The sequence below is a fragment of the Chiloscyllium plagiosum genome, chromosome 26 (assembly GCF_004010195.1).
Source record: "Chiloscyllium plagiosum isolate BGI_BamShark_2017 chromosome 26, ASM401019v2, whole genome shotgun sequence".
Classification (NCBI taxonomy): domain Eukaryota; kingdom Metazoa; phylum Chordata; class Chondrichthyes; order Orectolobiformes; family Hemiscylliidae; genus Chiloscyllium; species Chiloscyllium plagiosum.
Window position 1 is genome coordinate 41,783,304 of NC_057735.1, and position 11,010 is coordinate 41,794,313.

The window sequence follows — 11,010 nt, forward strand, 5'->3', positions numbered from 1 at the left end:
TCATTCAGCACAGAAACAGAATCTTCAGTCCAACCAGTCCATGCCGACCATAATCCCAAACTAAACTAAACTAGTCCCAGCTGCCTGCTCCTGGACCATATCCCTCCAAACTTTTCCCATTCATATATTTATCCAATTGCTTTTTAAATGCTGTAACTGTACCCACATTGGGGCAGCACCGTGGTTCAGTGATTAGCACTGTTGCCTCACAGCACCAGGGACCTGGGTTCAAATCCAGCCTTGGGCGATTGTGTGGAGTTTGCATGTTCTCCCCATGTCTGCGTGGGTTTCCTCCGGGCGCTATGGTTTCCTCCCACAGTCACAAAGATGTGCAGGTCAGGTGAATTGGCCATGCTAAATTGCCCGTAGTGTTAGGTGCATTAGTCAGACAGAAATGGGTGTGGGTGGGTTACTATTTGGAGGGTCGGTGTGGACTGGTTGGGCTGAAGGGCCTGTTTCCACACGGTAGGAAATCTAATCATCCACCACTTCCTCAGGAAGTTCATTCCATACATGAATCACTCTCTGTGTAAAAGAAATTGCCCTTCGTGGTTTTTTAAAAATCTCCCTCCTTTCATCTTAAAAATATGCCACTTGTCTTTAAATCCCCACATTAGTGACAAGACACTCGCCATGAATCTTATCAATACCAGTCATGATTTTATAAACCTTTATAAGGTCACTCCTCAACCTTCTATGTTTCAGTGGAAAAAGTCACATCCTATCCAGCCCCTCCTTATAAGTCAAACCTTCCACTCTCGGCAGTAGTCAGGTAAATCTTTTCTGAACCCTGTCCAGCTTAATAATATCCTTCCTATAACAAAACAACCAGAACTGGACAGTGTCTTCCTTCCTTCTTGTACTGATGGGCCACTCATGGTGCCAAAAATGTGACTCTAACTGCACTCCCTTGAGGAATCAGCACCCTCATCACCTTCCAAAATGGAAAACTGATTTATGAGCAGGAACCCGGAATGCCAATGCACTACCTACCTGTTTTAGGGGGAACAATATATTGAACTGGACTTTCCATGGGCAGCCAATGACTTTATGGATAACAAGATGTAATCAAGACAAATTGTTGATGAGATCCCAAACTTTATAAATAAAGACAGAGACACAAACACTGGGACATTATAATAAATTACATCAAGTAGTGGTTATGGCTGCAAGTACCATATTGTCTCCAGTTCTGGGCACCACACTTTAGGAAGGCTTTGGTGTAAAGAGTAAAGAATTTTACTCAAATTATCTCAAGAATGAGCAATTATTTTATTCACTCATGGGATGTGGGAGGTGGGCCTCACTGACTTCTAGTTACGTGGAAAGACTGGAGAATTTAGAGCTGTTCTCCTCAAGTGGACAATGGCTAAGAGTAATTTTGACAAGTGTGTTTAAAACTTTGAAGGGCTCAGAAAGAAAGAATAAAGATAAACTTTTTACAATGGGTGAAGTGCTGACAGAAGGCAGAACTTCAATTAAGGTGTTTTGCCAAAGAGCCAGAGGGTTAGGAAGGAAAGCATTCTTGTGCAGTGAGTGGTTGGAATTGAAACATACTGCCTGAGACAGTTGTAAATAAAGATTGAATAACAGCTTTAAAAACTGAATTGGATAAATTCCTGAAAGTAAAAAATTACAAGGATATAGGGAACATTGGTGCTTTACTCCAGAAAGCCAGCATTTGTGGATAGAATTAAAGCTTAATCTTTACACTCAAATAGAAATAAAATACTGTGATTGCTGGAAACCTGAAACAAACACATGTTTCAAAACCTCCAAGTGCTTCTCCTGCAGTTAGTTGCTTTAAATTACAATTATTTTTATATCAGAGGACCAGGGATGGACAGCAAATGCAGACCTTACTTGTGATGCTCACTATGCGTGAAAAAAAATTAACAAAATAAATAAATAGCTTTCAGAACTTGTACATTCTCAAACTTATTTCTGAATTGTATTGCCAGATAAAGATAAATTGAGTTGCATTCTGAAAAACTGCTGTGTCTACTATCAATAGAACTAGTGTTATAACATGGAGACAGATAGCAGAAATAAATGAGCCATTCTATCTCTTTATTAACAACACAGTAAAGTTAAACTGTGGAAGACCCCAATACTCATTCCAATGGCTCCTTGTGAGCAATTAATTTCCAGATATTGGGTTTGCATGTTAAACAAAACATTTAACTATTTATCAAATATATAATAACTTTAGCAGAGAAAAAATTAACTAACATGGTGACTTAATTGGTGTCTATATTTTAAGCCATGTTTCCAGCCCCAGTCACATAAAAGACTCAAGATTAGAGTGGTGCTGGAAATGCACAGCAGGTCAGGCAGCATCTGAGGAGCAGGGAAATCTATGTTTCGTGCAGGAGCCAGAAACATCGATTTTCCAGCTGCTCGGATGCTGCCTGACCTGCTGTGCATTTCCAGCACCACTCTAATCTTGACTCTAATCTCCAGCATCTGCAGTCCTCACTTTCGCCTACACAAAAGACTCTGCCTGCAATTACCCTCCAGGCCTGGCCTCTCAAAAAGGCATAACTCGGTTGGTCCATTCTTCTCCTTTTATCACAAGTTTTTCCAAAATCCACAGGTCATTCTCATCCAACAATTCCCACTTCACACCTTCAAACCAAAAACTGATAAAAGATTAAAAATAAAAAGTAATGAAAAATCAGTGAAGGTTCTAACACAAGTTAGATGTCTTTGAAATGATTTCAGAGTGTGGGTTAGTTCTTGACCTTTCAAGCTTAACAACTAAAGAAAAACTCCAACAATGTTGTATGAAAAAAATTATTGTTGCACATGCTTATATAACCATCAGAGCAATTCAAAGCACTTAACTGAGGGAGTAGTATTTCAGATTTTGAGACATATGATTAGCTCCTGTATATCAGCAAACCTTTCTTCCCTGCAATTCTTTATTTTCTACTGATCTTCTTACAATTCCTTTTGTACAGTTTAACAAGAAGTTATTCTTATTTCCAATTTTAAATTGTCAACTATTTGGAATAAAGATTTTTGTGCTTTTTAACTGTCATCTACAAATGAGAGTGGTTCTAAAATCGTTATGAACACTTATGGTGAACCAGTTATAAAAATCTCAGTCACTAGCCTCGTGATAAGTATCATATCTGTAAGACATGTCAACCCATTTGTTTGGTTCTACTACTCAGCTGCAGTCAGGCACAATATATCATTATGATTCTCTGGCATATGCTTTCTTCTGGTGAGATTTGACTGTAACTCTTCAGATACTGAAGCAGTCTCTGCCTGCATACAGCAAAGACCTGGAAAAAAAAACCAGGCTTGAACTGATAAATGACAAGTAACATATGCCACACAAGTATCAATCAATCACTCCTTCCAAGGAAAACAAATCTAACCATCTCCCCGTGGTGTGCAATAAAATTACTGTCAGGGAATGCCACACCGTCAACCATTGGTCAAAAAAATGGAACTTGACGTACCACAGGCCTGAGGCAGGATATTTTGTTTTAAGTGACCCATTCCATAAGCTGTTCATCGTCTGCAAGGTCCACGTCAGGAGTGAAGTGGAATATTCACCACCAGACATAGTAGATTAGATTGATAACAGTGTGGAAACAGGCCCTTTGGCCCAACAAGTCCACACCGACCCTCCGAAGAGCAACTCATCCAGACCCATTCCCCTACATTTACCCCTTCACCTAATACTACTGGCAATTTTAGCATGGCCTATTCACCTAACCTGCACATTTTTGGACTGTGGGAGGAAACCGAAACACCCGGAGGAAGCCCACGCAGACAGGGGGAGAATGTGCAAACTCCACACAGTCAGTTGCCTGGGGCAGGAATTGAACCCAGGTCTCTGGCACTGTGAGGCAACAGTGCTAACCACTGCGCAACTGTGCCACCGTGCCGCCCACTAAGGCAGCCTGCTTTTGAGCCAAGTAGAAGTCAAAGCAACAATCTCCTGATCCGTAGTCCAGCATGTTATCCATTGCACCACTGGCACCGTGCCTTAGTAGGTGGAGTTCCAACAAGATTCCACAATCTCTACACCTTCCAGGATAAAGAAACACACTTGATTGACACCCCTTCCATGACTTTTAACATTTAATCCTTCACCCACAGATGTACAGTAGTAGCCATGTGTACAGTTGACAAGCAACAGCTCACCAAGGCTCCTTCAACATCATCTTGCAGATTTACAACTTCCACTATCGAGAAGGACAAGATACCATGGCCACTTGCGATGCCCCCAGGACCTACCTGACTATCCTGCGCTTGAGCTACATTGCTGTTCCTTCACTGTCACTAGGTCAAAATGCAGAGCATCTTCCCTAACAGCCCCAACCATTAACCATAAATTTAGCCAATGTTCCAGGTTTGAATGTGGATAGAGGGTGGAACTTGAATTCAACAAAAAAAATCTGAAATTAAGAATGTACTGATGCTCAGTAAACCAATGTCATGAGCCAGGAAAACCTATCTGGTTCACCAATGTCCTTTAGGAAAGGAAAATGCATATCCTTACCTGGTCTGGCCTACATGTGACTCCAGACCCACAGCAATGTGATTGACTCTCTATTGCCCTCTGAAATGGCCTAGCAAGCCACTCTGTTGCATCAATCACTACAAAATCTCAACAAGAAAATGAAATTGGATGGACTTCCTGGCACTGACCCAGACACCAAAACAGACAACAGCAGAAACAGCCCTACCAACTTTACAAAGTTCTCTGTACTAACATTTGGGACTCGTACCAAAATTGGGGGAGCTGTCTCAAAGATTAGTCAAGCAACAGCCAGACATATTCATATTCACGGAATCATATCTTACAGGAAATATCCCAGACAGAAAATGTCCATCACCATCCCTGGATACGTCCTGTCCCACTGGCAGCACAGACCCAGCAGAGGTGGCAGCGCAGTGGGATACACAGTCAGGAGGGAGTTGCCATGGGAGACCTCAATGTTGACTCTGAATCTCATGAAATCTTATGGCAAGGAAACCTCTTGCTTAATAGCATTCACCATCATCCCTCAGCTGATGAATCAATACTCCTCCATTTTGAACAACACTTAAGGTAAATACTAAGGGTAGCAAGGGCACAGAATGTCTTCTGGGTGGGTCATTTCAATGTCCACCATCAAGCGTGAGCAGTATGACTAATCGAGTTGTTCAGGTCCTAAAAGGCATAGTTGTGAGACTGGGTCTGCTGCATGGGGTGAGGGAACCAACAAGAGGGGAAAAAACATGCCTGACCTCATCCTCAATAATCTGCCAGCTACAGATGCATCTGTCCATGACAGTATCAGTAAGAGTGACCACTGCAAAGTCCTTGTGGAGACGAAGTCCAGCCTTCAGAGGCACTATCACCACGCTAAATAAGATAAATGAAGACTGGGCATCCATGAGGTGCTATGGGCCATCCACAGCAATAGAATTGTACTCCAGCACAATCTGCAACCTCATAGCCCAGCATATCCCCCACTCAACCATTACATCAAGCCAGGGTATCAACCCTGGTTCAATGGAGAGTGCAGGAGGGCAGGCCAGGAGCAGCACCTGGCATACCTGAAAATAAGGTGACACCCTGATGAAACCACCAAACAGGACTACTTGCAGGCAAATAGCATAAATAGCAAGTGATAGACAGCGTTAAGCGATCCCACAACCAGTGGATCAGATTCAAGCTCTGCAGTCCTGCCACATCCACTTGGCACGGAGTGGACAATTAAACATTTCATTAGAGGAGCAGAGTCCACAAATATCCCCTCCTCAGTGAGATAAGAGCCCAGCACATCAGTGCAATATATAAGGCTGAAGCATTCACAATGAGTGGATGATCTATCTCAGCCTCCTTCAGTGGTTCCCAGCATTACAGATACCAGTCTTCAGCCAATTAAATTCTCTCCACATGATATTCAGAGACAGTTGGAGACATTGGATATTGCAAAGTCTGTGGGGCCTGAAAACATTCTGGCAACGGTACTGAAGACTTGTGCTTCAGAATATGTTGCTCCTCTAGTCAAGCTATTCCAGTACAGTTACAACACTGGCATCTCCTCTACACTGTGGAAAATTGCCCAGGTACGAATGTAAATAAAAAGCAACCTGGCCTTAATAAAGCTTTGGTTTAAATATGAACAAAAAAGCTGAATTAGAGGGGAGGTCAGAGTGGTAACCTTTGACATCAAGGCCGCATTCAATTTAATGTGGCATCAAGAAGCATGAGCAAAATTGAATTCAATTGGAATGGAGGGCAAACTCTCTGCTGGTTGGAGTCATACCCAGCACATAGAAAGATAGTTGTGGTTGTTGGAGGTCAGTCATCTCAGCTCCAGGACACCTCTGCAGGAGTTCCTCAGGGTAATATCCTACACCCAATCATCTTCAGCTGCTTCACCAAAGACCTCCCCTTCATCTTAAGGTCAGAAGTGGGAATGTTTGCTAATGATTGCACATTGTTCAGCACCATTCACAACTCTTCAGTCCGTGGTCAAATCCAACAAAATCTGAACAATATCCAGGTTTGGGCTGACAAGTGGCAAGTAGCATTCATGCCACACAAATGCAAGGTAAAGACCATCTCCAACAAGCAACAATCTAACCACTGCCCCTTGACATAAAATGGGTGTCACCATCACTGAATCCTTTACTATTAACATCCTGAGGTTTGCCATTGACCAGAAACTCAACTCAACCCACCACATAAACATAATGTTTACAAGAACAGGTCAGATGCTAAGAATACGGTGGTGAGTAACACATTGCCTATCTCCCAAAAGCCTGTCCATTGTCTACAAGGCGCAAGTCAGGAGTGTGATGGAATACACCCCACTTGCCTGGAGGAATGCTGCTCCAGTAACACTCAAGAAGCTTTACATTTTAGTGATTGTAATGAGGTCAGCAAGATGGACCTAATAGAATATGAGTTTTCTGATTGGGGCTGTGAGACTGGTCCAATCGGGAGCCCTGGCTGTCAGGTATAAACAGGAGGGTCAGAGGTTCTGTTCACTCTGAGAGTTGTCTCTGGGGGAGCTGGATGTGAGTCAAAGACTCTCCATGTGTAAATAAAAGCTTGGTGATGGGATATCGACATCAGTGACAATGAGAAAAAAGCACAATCGTGAAGAAATTCACTAACAGCTGTCGGTTTTGAGTTGGGGTAAGTATTTCTGGCATCACGCTGTTATTGGGGAAGATTGACTCATTCAATCCTGCCATTGAAGATTGGGCCCACTATGTGGAAAGAATGCATAATTTTTTCTGGGCAAATGACAGTGAGGCAGATGAAAAACAATGAGTGGTTCTCCTGATGATTTGTGGGTCTGCAGCCTTTTTGGTTATTAGGGGCTTGACTTTCCCTGAGGCACCAGATACTAAAAACTTTTAAACGTTGATGGATTTAGCTCAGGAGTATTATGACCCTAAGCCTCCTTTAATTCTGAGATGCTATTGGTTTTACTCAGCAATTTGAGAACAGGGGAATCTATATCGGGACTTTTGATTAGGTTAAGATGACTGGTAGAGACATGTAACTTTGGTTTAACCCTTAATGAGAAACTGAGATGCTGTTTGGGGTGTGGGATTAAAGATGTAACCATGCAAAGGCATCTACTAGCTGAAGCCCAACTGAACTCAAACAGGCACCACAACTGGCTTTATCACTGGAAAATGTGGCAAGTGGAATATATGGATTCCAGGGTATTCTGATGAAAGTGAACACCCTCACCAGTTCGACTGAGCTTGGGGAACACCACTTGAATGAGGGCAATTGCATAGCATACTCAGGACATGTCCTGAATGGAAGAACCCAAGTCAGTCCCCAACAAACCCCAAAACAAAGCCAAGCCTTGGCCAAATGGTTAAAAGTTTCTTCAGGATCTGGGCCATCAAGGCATTGTAATTGCTGCTGGTATGTGGACTTGAGATAGCAAAAAAGTCTCTTTCAACCTAAATGGAGAAGGAGAACTAATAGGGAGTATACAGTGTTATGAAATTGAAGACATGTACTGTACCTTTAAGGGAGAATGAATACTGTTTTGAACTGAGAGCTTACAAACACTGGTCATATGAGTAGCTAGCAGTCTCAGAGTGTACTGGAAAATTGAAAATATGTAACATTTAGCTGTGAAATGGATATCTGAGTTGGCTGCTGTTTGACAACAAATTGTATTTAACCAATCAGTTTAAATTATGCCTCAGAAGACTAAAACCCACCGAGTTTGAATTTATTGTTTTTGCCAACCTTGAACCAATGAAACAATCCAATGTGGGGGGTATAAAAAGGGCAGGCAGTTTGAAAGTCAGACAGAGTAACTGCCATTGAGAGAGTAACTTCCATCAAGACAGAGACAGAGAAATCCAAAAGATTGAAACACTCTCTATCAAAGGTGCCTTTTCATATGAAACATACTCGCTGTAAAAAGAAGGATGGTGACACAGGGAGATCTTCAGCCGGAAGAAGAAAGACACCGACAACGACAGAGACTGTATGGTTTCGAAATTAGGCTGATATAATTTTAATAAGCTTTTTATTGGAACAGTATATTGTTATAGAATTGGAGGCAGGTAATAAGCAGTTAAGAGAAAGGAGAGTGGCTTAAAGTTTTAATAGTTATTGTTTAATGTTCACTTTTAGAGTAAAAGAATAAATTGATATTATTTTCATTAAATAGTGGAATTTGGGAATTCTCTGTCACTCATACATTTTAACAGACAATGAGGCGAGGTGAGCTTTTCTGGGTGTTTAGATTAATTAACAGAAAGGTTCATTGTCATGTTGTAACAACAGGAGAGTGCACACCCTGGAAAGTCCACCTATAGAGCCTTGGGGCAATTAAATTGTTTAGTAACATCCAAATCAGAGAGAGATTGAGACCGCCAGTTGAGACTGATGCAGCTGTTTTGGTGACCACAGAATCAGTCTTTAACAAAGTTTCATCAGGACTTCAACCCTGAAGTTAATGCAAGATCTCAGCCAGGCTGAGAACTGATAGCAGGGATCCTTTACAGATTAAGAGTACAACGTTGGTTCCAATCTCTTATGAGAAGCAACTGGTTGTAGTAAAAGCCTCGGTCCAAGCTTAATGGGGTAAAAAAACAACTACTATTAACTCTATCTATATCTCTCATTATTTTATAAACTTCTATCAGATCGCCTCTCAACCTCCGACACTCCTGGGAAAAAAGTCCTAGCCTATCCAACATTTTTTTATCACTCAAACATTCCAGATCTGGCAACAATCCTGCTAAATCTCTTCTGAATCCTCTCCAGCTTTATAAGATGCGCCGTCCTCTACTCTCCTGGCTGGTATTTCAATGATTGGGAACACTAGTGTGATCATGCCAAAATTTATCCCTCAATCAGCATCAGAAAAAACAGACTCTGACTTTTGTCACATTGCTGTCCATCAGAGATATTGTACACCAATTGAATGATGTGTTTTCAACATTGGAACAGAATCAACATTTCAAAGTCACTTCATTGGTTGTAAAATATTTTGGGATGTTCTGTGGTCACAAAAGCACAGTTCAATTTCTTTATAAGTCATGAAAGGATTCCATTCCTAAACTTTGACCAATTTCAATCTTTACTTCCAAATAGAAATCCATAGACATGATTGAGGTACTGTCATCTGTTCAAGAAACTAACCTTTTCTCCTTGTTTCAACTGAAATGATATTGATCGAATCAGCAGATGGCTTGATACCTTGGGATCATGATACAAACTGAAGAAATTGAGTATTGAAAATTTACTAACAGTGTTTATCAATACTTAACTGTGCAGAACTAGCTCTTTGTAAAGACTTAAACAGCAATCCAACTGCATAGAATCTTTTGAATGAACCATTAAAATGCATCAATCCCTCCTGATCTTTCATATGCATAATCATATCATACTATATTTTGTAAGCAGTAATATTTAGCCTTCTCACATTACTAATATTTACCTGACTGTGAAATCATACCTCTGTAAAATATTTCTCAGTGTCTCTTTTCCATTACATTGTCAGTCGACTGTGTTAATGCAGATAGAAAATGCCACGTAATTCAACAAACTGCTAGGTCAGTTAATTCACAGTGCAATCCGAGTGAGTACATACTATAATGACTCTAACAGCAGGAGTACACTGTACAATTTATTGAACCTGTTGCAGCATACTTGACTATCTCTATACTTTGATTGCAGATTGCTTATAAAAATCTATCTCAGTTTTGAAACTTCCAATTGAACTTGTTACAGATTTTTTGGAAGGGGCAGACAGATTCCCACTATCCTTTGTGTGGAGAAATGCCTCCAGATGTCAGCTCTGCTGGGATTAGCTCTAATTATAATTGGGTTCTGTCGTCTTGTTCTGCACTGTCACACAAGACAAAATAGTCTCTGATTGTCCACTTTTAATCATTTTTAATACCTCAGTTGGATCACCCTTTGAACCTCTCATAGACTCTCTCTTGACCTCTCTGTTATTATGCAGACTGCATTATGGTAAAAAAATTATAGTTAACAATAACAATTGTCGTGAGATGTCATGTGACTCAGATGGAAACCAAACTCTGAATGTATTCAGAGGATATGTGGAACAGTCCATCTTCCGCAACTACACTGGCCCCACCCCCCACCTTTTCCTCCGCTACATCGATGACTGTATCGGCGCCGCCTCGTGCTCCCACGAGGAGGTTGAACAGTTCATCCACTTCACCAACACCTTCCACCCCGACCTCAAATTCACCAGGACAGTCTCAGATTCCTCCCTCCCCTTCCTCGACCTATCTATTTCTACCTCAGGCGACCGAATCAACACGGACAACTACTACAAACCAACCGACTCCCACAGCTACCTGGACTACACCTCCTCCCATCCTGCCCCCTGTAAAAACACCATCCCATTCTCCCAATTCCTTCGACCCCGCCGCATCTGCTCCTAGGAGGACCAGTTCCAAAAACGCACAACACAGATGGCCTCCTTCTTCAAGGACCGCAAGTTCCCCCCCGACGTGGTCAACGATGCC